This window comes from Carassius carassius, chromosome 50 (assembly GCF_963082965.1).
Source record: "Carassius carassius chromosome 50, fCarCar2.1, whole genome shotgun sequence".
In the NCBI taxonomy this organism is placed as follows: Eukaryota; Metazoa; Chordata; class Actinopteri; order Cypriniformes; family Cyprinidae; genus Carassius; species Carassius carassius.
This window is the reverse complement of record NC_081804.1, coordinates 21,531,930-21,544,071: the sequence shown is the minus strand read 5'-3', so window position 1 is coordinate 21,544,071 and position 12,142 is coordinate 21,531,930.

The window sequence follows — 12,142 nt, the reverse complement described above, 5'->3', positions numbered from 1 at the left end:
GCTCCTCTCGTTACTTTATCTTAATGCAATAAATGTTATAAATGCTTCTACTTTTCTCTGGACAATGAGCGATGCCCATTCGCGAATGATTCATTCTTTTGAGTCAATTCTGTTCAAAGGCTTGATCAAACCAATTGGTAAACGAGTGAATTGGTTCATGAATCAGTTTGAATGAGTCGTTCAGTTCCCTGCCGCACGCTCTGAGCATCTGAAGTGGTTCACTCAGAGTTGTAACATTTAACATCAGCAGCGTTGAAAACGTGGCTATGGAACTGCACTGAATTGAAAGCAAATCTGCAAAGGATATTATTTGCTTGCGATGGAGATCCTTATTAGATGAACACCGCGTGTGCTGTCTACTGTTCAACAGGTAATAACTTGAGCTACATTACAGTACACGATACCACTGTGACATTAGTTTGTTGTACGTGTGTGGCTTATAACAGAGGGGAGTCAAGTTGATTGCAGCTTCCCAAAGACAAAAAATAGCCGATTAAGATTTTATTAATTTTAATACAATCACACCAGTGCGAGTACGTTGAGCAAGTCTTATCATCAGCTGCTAAATTCAGATCTGTGATTGCTTGCTGGCGCTGAGCCAGAGATAGATGTGTTTTTACAGCGCTGCGCATTATAACGAATCACACATGATTCTTTTGAGCTTATTAAAGCATTGGCCAATCAGAGGCGTTCCGATGAGTCATCGCTAAAATGCCGGTGCTTCCTTCACTCGCTCACTGACTGAATATCTCTTTCTGGCAAATTCTCTCGTCAGAAACTACAAAGTGCAGATGTGTGTACGAATCTTTAATTAAGATATTGATTTCACAGTGTTAACAGTTTCAGTGATTTTAATGGGAGTTTCTGAGAGTGATTGAAATCTAGACTGTCAGTGAAAATGATCTTTAATAATGTAAATGTTATTTGCTCTCTTTCTGAACAATGAAAGATTAGTAGCAATATTTATATCACATTAACTTTCAATGTTAAATTCACATTTAATATAAAGTCAGTCGTATTAAAAATATGTTATGGCATGACACCTATATCTGTTACTTAAGTAAACAGACAGGGTTTTATAATAAATTACATAAATTGGAGTAAAGGCTGATGAAATATATACATTTATACACACACACATATATTACATACATTTTATCTATATATCTAAATAAAAATAGGCTCAGTATATATGACCCAAAGTAACTAGTAACTAACTACTTGAGTAGATTTTTTATCCGATACTCTTTTACTCTTACTCAAGTAACTATTCAAGACTAATACTTTTACTTTTACTTGAGTAAATATTTCTAGAAGTACTTTTACTTTTACTTGAGTACAGTTTTTGGGTACTCTACCAACCTCTGTGTGAAACACTTGAGCGTACATGTGAAACACTTACACTTGAGCATACATGTGAAACACTTGAAACACTTGCGCATACATGTGAAACACTTACACTTGAGCATACATGTGAAACACTTGAGCGTACATGTGAAACACTTACACTTGAGCATACATGTGAAACACTTGAAATACTTGCGCATACATGTGAAACACTTACACTTGAGCATACATGTGAAACACTTGAGCGTACATGTGAAACACTTACACTTGAGCGTACATGTGAAACACTTACACTTGAGCGTACATGATGTGAAACACTTGAGCGTACTTGTGAAACACTTGAAACACTTGCGCATACATGTGAAACACTTAAACTTGAACATACATGTGAAACACTTGACCTTACATGTGAAACACTTACACTTGAGCATACATGTGAAACACTTGAAACACTTGCGCATACATGTGAAACACTTGAAACACTTGAGCATACATGTGAAACACTTGCGCATACATGTGAAACACTTACACTTGAGCATACATGTGAAACACTTACACTTGAGCATACATGTGAAACACTTGAAACACTTGCGCATACATGTGAAACACTTGACCTTACATGTGAAACACTTACACTTGAGCATACATGTGAAACTCTTGCGCATACATGTGAAACACTTGAGCATACATGTGAAACACTTACACTTGAGCATACATGTGAAACACTTACACTTGAGCATACATGTGAAACACTTAAAACACTTGCGCATACATGTGAAACACTTGACCTTACATGTGAAACACTTACACTTGAGCATACATGTGAAAAACTTGCGCATACATGTGAAACACTTACACTTGAGCATACATGTGAAACACTTGCGCATACATGTGAAACACTTGACCTTACATGTGAAACACTTGCGCATACATGTGAAACACTTGAGCATACATGTGAAACACTTGAAACACTTGACCTTACATGTGAAACACTTACACTTGAGCATACATGTGAAACACTTGAAACACTTGCGCATACATGTGAAACACTTACACTTGAGCATACATGTGAAACACTTGAAACACTTGACCTTACATGTGAAACACTTACACTTGAGCATACATGTGAAATACTTACACTTGAGCATACATGTGAAACACTTGAAACACTTGCGCATACATGTGAAACACTTACACTTGAGCATTCATGTGAAACACTTACACTTGAGCATACATGTGAAACACTTGCGCATACATGTGAAACACTTGACCTTACATGTGAAACACTTACACTTGAGCATACATGTGAAACACTTGCGCATACATGTGAAACACTTACACTTGAGCATACATGTACTTACACTTGAGCATACATGTGAAACACTTGAAACACTTGCGCATACATGTGAAACACTTGACCTTACATGTGAAACACTTACACTTGAGCATACATGTGAAACACTTGAAACACTTGCGCATACATGTGAAACACTTGACCTTACATGTGAAACACTTACACTTGAGCATACATGTGAAACACTTGAAACACTTGCGCATACATGTGAAACACTGGACCTTACATGTGAAGCACTTACACTTGAGCATACATGTGAAACACTTGCGCATACATGTGAAACACTTGACCTTACATGTGAAGCACTTACACTTGAGCATACATGTGAAACACTTGAAACACTTGAGCGTACATGTGAAACACTTGAGCATACATGTGAAACACTGACACTGCCCATACATGTGAAACACTTAGTAAGTAAGTAAATTTTATTTATACAGCACATTAAACATAGCAAAGCTATCCAAAGTGCTGAACAATGTAAAATCAAATTAAAAGTAAGAGGAAACAGAAAAGAACAAACAAGACATATAATACAATAAAACAGCAATGAAGTGAAATTAAAATGCTAAGGAGAAAAGATATGTTTTCAACCTCGATTTAAAAATGGTAATGGAAGGTGCAAGGCGGCAGTCTAGAGGCAATTGGTTCCACAGACGGGGGGCAGTGACTGAAAAGGCTCTGTCACCCTTATTTTTCATACGGGAACGAGGGACAGATAAAAGAGCCCTGTCAGAACATCTTAAAAGTCTGGTAGATGACAAAGGGATTCAATTCAATTCAATTCAAGTTTATTTGTATAGCGCTTTTTACAATACAAATCGTTACAAAGCAACTTTACAGAAAATTATGTTTCTACAATATATTTAGTAGTAGCTTATAAGTGGTGACTGTCAGTTTGTGCACGTATGACAGGATTTTTAGAAAAAATTAATACAAGACGTAGTCAGCTAGACGATGAACATTATTAATATTATTAATTAATAGTTATTATATGATGCAGTCACACATGTAGTAATATTTGTTAGTTCTGTTGTTGATTCAGGGTCAGCATCATCTGGGGTCCTCTGAGGGTCAGCATCATCTCTTCTCAGGTGTTCTGGATCCAGACTGGAGCTTGTGTAAATCCTAGTTACCACGGGATGAAGATCCCAGCAGAAACAGAGAAACAAATAGAGACATCATTTCCATAGCTGCTGATCCAACAAAGTAAAATTAGTTTAACCCAAGCTAATGAATAAGAATGCACATTTGATCAGAAGCAACTACATTCACAATTTAGGAGATACATTAATCGAATGCTTGGCGAAAGAGATGCGTTTTTAATCTAGATTTAAATGATGATAAGATCTTTAAGATAACATGGAGCTTGATTGTTAAGAGCTTTAAAAACAAACAACAGAATCTTAAACTGAACCCTAAAAAAGACTGGAAGCCAGTGAAGAAAAGCTGAAATTGGAGTGACATGGTCATATTTCTTTGCCCCAGTCAGCAGCCTTGCAGCTGCATTTTGTACCAACTGGAGGCGTGAAAGCGATGACTGAGGAAGACCTGAGTACAGTGAATTACAGTAATCTAAACGAGAAGTGATAAAAGCATGAATAACCTTCTTCAAATCCTGAAAAGACAAAAACTGTTTAAGTTTGGAGATGACCCTGCAAAAGCTGTTCCTCACGACAGAATTAATTTGTTTGGACAAACATAATTCTGAATATATGATAACACCCAGGTTTCTAACCTGCAAGGAAATGCAGGTGAAGTGATTGCCCAGCTCCTTAATAATATCATTTCTTATTTTTGGGGGACCAAAAACAATAATTTCTGTTGTTAATTTCACTTGAGAGTACATGTGAAACACTTGCGTGTACATGTGAAAAAATTACACTGCCCATACATGTGAAACACTTAAGCATACATGTGAAACACTTACACTGCCCATACATGTGAAACACTTGCCCGTACATGGGAAACACTTGAGCGTACATGTGAAACACTTGAGGGTACATGGGAAACACTTGAGCGTACATGTGAAACACTTGAGCGTACATGTGAAACACTTGAGCATACATTTGAAACACTTGCGTGTACATGTGAAACACTTGAGCATGCATGTGAAACACCTTCACTGCCCATACATGTGAAATACTTGAGTGTGCATGTGAAACACTTGATCATACATGTGAAACACTTGCCCATACATGTGAAACACTTGCCCGTACATGGGAAACACTTGAGGGTACATGGGAAACACTTGAGCGTACATGTGAAACACTTGAGCGTACATGTGAAACACTTGAGCATACATGTGAAACACTTGAGCATACATGTGAAACACTTGAGCGTACATTTGAAACACTTGTGTGTACATGTGAAACACTTGAGCATGCATGTGAAACACTTACACTGCCCATACATGTGAAACACTTGCCCATACATGTGAAATACTTGAGTGTACATGTGAAACACTTGATCATACATGTGAAACACTTGCCCATACATGTGAAACACTTGAGCGTACATGTGAAACACTTGAGCGTACATGTGAAACACTTGCCTGTACATGTAAAACACTTGAGCATGCATGTGAAACACTTACACTGCCCATACATGTGAAACACTTGCCCATACATGTGAAATACTTGAGTGTACATGTGAAACACTTGATCATACATGTGAAACACTTGTGCGTACATGTGAAACACTTGAGCGTACATGTGAAACACTTGCCCGTACATGTGAAACACTTGCCCGTACATGTGAAACACTTGAGCATGCATGTGAAACACTTACACTGCCCATACATGTGAAACACTTGCCCATACATGTGAAATACTTGAGTGTACATGTGAAACACTTGAGCATACATTTGAAACACTTGCCCGTACATGTGAAACACTTGCCCATATATGTGAAAAACTTGAGCATACATGTGAAACACTTGAGCGTACATGTGAAACACTTGCCCATACATGTGAAACACTTGCCCATATATGTGAAAAACTTGAGCATACATGTGAAACACTTGAGCGTACATGTGAAACACTTGCCCGTACATGGGAAACACTTGAGCGTACATGTGAAACACTTGAGGGTACATGGGAAACACTTGAGCGTACATGTGAAACACTTGAGCGTACATGGGAAACACTTGAGCATACATGTGAAACACTTGAGCGTACATGTGAAACACTTGCGTGTACATGTGAAACACTTGAGCATACATTTGAAACACTTGTGCATACATGTGAAACACTTGAGCGTACATGTGAAACACTTGCCCGTACATGTGAAACACTTGAGCATGCATGTGAAACACTTACACTGCCCATACATGTGAAACACTTGAGCATACATGTGAAACACTTGCCCATACATGTGAAACACTTGAGCATACATGTGAAACACTTGAGCGTACATGTGAAACACTTGCCCGTACATGTGAAACACTTGAGCATGCATGTGAAACACTTACACTGCCCATACATGTGAAACACTTGCCCATACATGTGAAACACTTGAGCATGCATGTGAAACACTTACAGTGTTTTTTACACTTTTTACAGGGAAGTCGTGGCCTAATGGTTAGAGAGTCGGACTCCCAATCGAAAGGTTGTGAGTTCGAGTCCCGGGCCGGCAGGAATTGTGGGTGGGGGCAATGCATGTACAGTTCTCTCTCCACCTTCAATACCACGACTTAGGTGTCCTTGAGCAAGGCATCGAACCCGGGCGCCGCAGCATAAATGGCTGCCCACTGCTCCGGGTGTGTGCTCACAGTGTGTGTGTGTGTTCACTGCTCTGTGTGTGTGCATTTCGGATGGGTTAAATGCAGAGCACAAATTCTGAGTATGGGTCACCATACTTGGCTGAATGTCACTTCACTTACACTGCCCATACATGTGAAACACTTGCGCGTACATGTGAAACACTTGCCCATACATGTGAAACACTTGAGCATACATGTGAAACACTTGAGCATACATGTGAAACACTTGAGCGTACATTTGAAACACTTGTGTGTACATGTGAAACACTTGAGCATGCATGTGAAACACTTACACTGCCCATACATGTGAAACACTTGCCCATACATGTGAAATACTTGAGTGTACATGTGAAACACTTGATCATACATGTGAAACACTTGCCCATACATGTGAAACACTTGAGCGTACATGTGAAACACTTGAGCGTACATGTGAAACACTTGAGCATGCATGTGAAACACTTACACTGCCCATACATGTGAAACACTTGCCCATACATGTGAAACACTTGAGCATACATTTGAAACACTTGCCCGTACATGAGAAACACTTGCCCATATATGTGAAAAACTTGAGCATACATGTGAAACACTTGAGCGTACATGTGAAACACTTGCCCATACATGTGAAACACTTGCCCATAAATGTGAAACACTTGCCCGTACATGGGAAACACTTGAGCGTACATGTGAAACACTTGAGGGTACATGGGAAACACTTGAGCGTACATGTGAAACACTTGAGCGTACATGGGAAACACTTGAGCGTACATGTGAAACACTTGAGCGTACATGTGAAACACTTGCGTGTACATGTGAAACACTTGAGCATACATTTGAAACACTTGTGCGTACATGTGAAACACTTGAGCGTACATGTGAAACACTTGCCCGTACATGTGAAACACTTGTGCGTACATGTGAAACACTTGAGCGTACATGTGAAACACTTGCCCGTACATGTGAAACACTTGAGCATGCATGTGAAACACTTACACTGCCCATACATGTGAAACACTTGCGCACATGTGAAACACTTGCCCATACATGTGAAACACTTGAGCATACATGTGAAACACTTGAGCGTACATGTGAAACACTTGCCCGTACATGTGAAACACTTGCCCGTACATGTGAAACACTTGAGCATGCATGTGAAACACTTGAGCGTACATGTGAAACACTTGAGCGTACATGTGAAACACTTGCGTGTACATGTGAAACACTTGAGCATACATTTGAAACACTTGTGCGTACATGTGAAACACTTGAGCGTACATGTGAAACACTTGCCCGTACATGTGAAACACTTGAGCATGCATGTGAAACACTTACACTGCCCATACATGTGAAACACTTGCCCATACATGTGAAACACTTGAGCATACATGTGAAACACTTGAGCGTACATGTGAAACACTTGCCCATACATGTGAAACACTTGAGCATACATGTGAAACACTTGAGTGTACGTGTGAAACACTTGCGTGTACATGTGAAACACTTGCGCAAACATGGGAAACACTTGCGAATACATTTGAAACACTTGAGCTTACATGTGAAACACTTACACTGCCCATACATGTGAAACACTTGCCCGTACATTTGAAACACTTGAGCGTACATGTGAAACACTTGCCCGTACATGTGAAACACTTGAGCGTACGTGTGAAACACTTGAGCGTACGTGTGAAACACTTGCGTGTACATGTGAAACACTTGAGCGTACATGGGAAACACTTGCCCGTACATTTGAAACACTTGAGCTTACATGTGAAACACTTGAGCGTACATGTGAAACACTTGAGCGTTCATGTAAAACACTTGGGTGTACATGTGAAACACTTGTGCGTACATGTAAAACACTTGAGCGTACATGTGAAACACTTGAGCGTTCATGTGAAACACTTGGGTGTACATGTGAAACACTTGTGCGTACATGTAAAACACTTGAGCCTACATGTGAAACACTTGAGCGTTCATGTGAAACACTTGGGTGTACATGTGAAACACTTGTGCGTACATGTAAAACACTTGAGCCTACATGTGAAACACTTGTGCGTTCATGTGATATACTTGTGCGTACATGTGAAACACTTGTGCGTACATGTGAAACACTTGGGCGTACATGTGAAACACTTGAGCAATGTGTAATGCAAGCAATGTGAGCAATGTGTATTGCAAGTGTTTCAATGGGTTTTTTCTCAAACGGCCTCCCATAGTAAACATGGTAAATGTGATTGTTTAAAGAAATCAAATATCAGCTTCTTATTCTCTATCACAATTGTGTATTTATTTAGTGTTCCTGTAGTTCAAGTGGTAGAGCATTGTTGGGGATTCGGGGGTCCGGGTTCGATTCCCCGGGAACACATGATAAGTAAAAATTGATAGCCTGTATGTACTGTAAGCCGCTTTGGATAAAACCGTCTGCTAAATGCATGAATTTAATTTCAATTTAATTTCATTTTATCTGTCACAAGCCTCGTATAGAGAGTTTAGCTCCACGTTGCCCATCATAAAAATATAATAATGTTTTTTGTTCGGGAGCTTTTATAAAAATAGAGATATTATCATTCATTCTAAATGTGACGTATAGGCTACAAATAAACAGAAACAGACTCGACTGAAGCAGGCTATTTTCATAAGCATTAAAAATAAATAAATAAAATAGAAACACATTGATTCCTGGATGATTAATCTTGAGTCCTGATAAATTAATTCATTATGATCAATTTATCACTTATTCTATATTAAAACATCGATGCTTTTGAATTTGAATATTTAACAAAGCATGCAAACAAACGGCCGCTTTTATCATGTTCCTGTGTGATCGCGCTAGTTCCAGTGATTTATTTCTTAGTTTTCTGATAACTTCTCTTTGTTGCTGACATGATGGGGTTTCGTGATGTTGTTCTGAGAGGCATGTAAAGGGTGTGTTTTAGTGACGTGCAGCGGAGCTTCAGGCTCAACTGGCTCTGACAACAGGCTCAACTGGCACTGGCCCGACACTGGACATGGGGTTAATGAGTATGAACCTGTTTCCATCCTGGCCCTTAATGATATTGTTACACACTTAAAACCGTCAATTTTTCCCACTGATATCATATCACCACGTCTTTTTAAAGCGGTATGGAACACTATTGGACCAAACATCCAAGCAATTATAAATAGTAGTTTGTTGATTGTGAACAGCTGTGTCAGTAATCAGATCTGAGTGTGGCTAGAGAAACTGAGGTGTGATAAACTACAGTTTTAACAGGGGGGCAAACACTTTTTCACACAGGGCCATGTAGTTTTGGATTTTGTTTTACCTTAATAATAAAAACATTTCACTTCATTTAAAAACTGCATGTTGTGTTTACTTGTGTTATCTTTGACTAATATTTAAATTTGTTTGATGATCTGAAACATTAAAGTGTGACAAACATGCAAAAAAAAAAAAAATAAATAAATTGACAATGTTTAATTCAGGTGCGAAAAGAATTAATATCTATATAGCACACGAGCACAGAGGGATTTGAGAGTAGAGCAGTGTGTATCTGAGCATGTGCACCCAGTTTTGTGCGCTACAATAATGCGCAATCAACACTTGTCAGTAAAATAATGCCATAAGTGCCTGTAAACATTGTCAAGCAGCCGTGTTTGTCAAAGTCAAAGTCACCTTTATTTGTATAGCGCTTTAAACAAAATACATTGCGTCAAAGCAACTGAACAACATTCATTAGGAAAACAGTGTCAATAATGCAAAATGATAGTTAAAGGCAGTTCATCATTGAATTCAGTGATGTCATCTCCGTTCAGTTAAATAGTGTCTGTGCATTTATTTGCAATCAAGTCAACGATATTGCTGTAGATGAAGTGACCCTAACTAAGCAAGCCAGAGGCGACAGCGGCAAGGAACCGAAACTCCATCGGTGACAGAATGGAGAAAAAAACCTTGGGAGAAACCAGGCTCAGTTGGGGGCCAGTTCTCCTCTGACCAGACGAAACCAGTAGTTCAATTCCAGGCTGCAGCAAAGTCAGATTGTGCAGAAGAATCATCTGTTTCCTGTGGTCTTGTCCTGGTGCTCCTTTGAGACAAGGTCTTTACAGGGGATCTGTATCTGGGGCTCTAGTTGTCCTGGTCTCCGCTGTCTTTCAGGGATGTAGAGGTCCTTTCTAGGTGCTGATCCAGCATCTGGTCTGGATACGTACTGGATCCGGGTGACTGCAGTGACCCTCTGATCTGTATACAGACTGGATCTGGTGGCCACGGTGACCTCGGAACAAGAGAGAAACAGACAAATATTAGCGTAGATGCCATTCTTCTAATGATGTAGCAAGTACATAGGGTGTTATGGGAAGTGTTTCCGGTTCCGGTTTACCTAATTAATGCAGCCTAAAAATCCTTTAACGGATTTGGATAATAAAAGCATATTAGTATGTTATGTGTATGCCAGGTTAAAGAGATGGGTCTTTAATCTAGATTTAAACTGCAAGAGTGTGTCTGCCTCCCGAACAATGTTAGGTAGGTTATTCCAGAGTTTAGGCGCCAAATAGGAAAAGGAGCTGCCGCCTGCAGTTGATTTTGATATTCTAGGTATTATCAAATTGCCTGAGTTTTGAGAACGTAGCGGACGTAGAGGATTATAATGTAAAAGGAGCTCATTCAAATACTGAGGTGCTAAACCATTCAGGGCTTTATAAGTAATAAGCAATATTTTAAAATCTATGCGATGCTTGATAGGGAGCCAGTGCAGTGTTGACAGGACCCGGCTAATATGGTCATACTTCCTGGTTCTAGTAAGAACTCTTGCTGCTGCATTTTGGACTCGCTGTAGTTTGTTTACTAAGCGTGCAGAACAACCACCCAATAAAGCATTACAATAATCTAACCTTGAGGTCATAAATGCATGGATTAACATTTCTGCATTTGACATTGAGAGCATAGGCCGTAATTTAGATATATTTTTGAGATGGAAAAATTCAGTTTTACAAATGCTAGAAACGTGGCTTTCTAAGGAAAGATTGCGATCAAATAGCACACCTAGGTTCCTAACTGATGATGAAGAATTGACAGAGCAACCATCAAGTCTTAGACAGTGTTCTAGGTTATTACAAGCAGAGTTTTTAGGTCCTATAATTAACACCTCTGTTTTTTCAGAATTTAGCAGTAAGAAATTACTCGTCATCCAGTTTTTTATATCGACTATGCAATCCATTAGTTTTTCAAATTGGTGTGTTTCACCGGGCTGCGAAGAAATATAGAGCTGAGTATCATCAGCATAACAGTGAAAGCTAACACCATGTTTCCTGATGATATCTCCCAAGGGTAACATATAAAGCGTGAAGAGTAGCGGCCCTAGTACTGAGCCTTGAGGTACTCCATACTGCACTTATGATCGATAGGATACATCTTCATTCACTGCTACGAACTGATGGCGGTCATATAAGTACGATTTAAACCATGCTAATGCACTTCCACTGATGCCAACAAAGTGTTCAAGTCTATGCAAAAGAATGTTGTGGTCAATTGTGTCAAACGCAGCACTAAGATCCAATAAAACTAATAGAGAGATACACCCACGATCAGATGATAAGAGCAGATCATTTGTAACTCTAAGGAGAGCAGTCTCAGTACTATGATACGGTCTAAATCCTGACTGGAAATCCTCACATATACCATTTTTCTCTAAGAA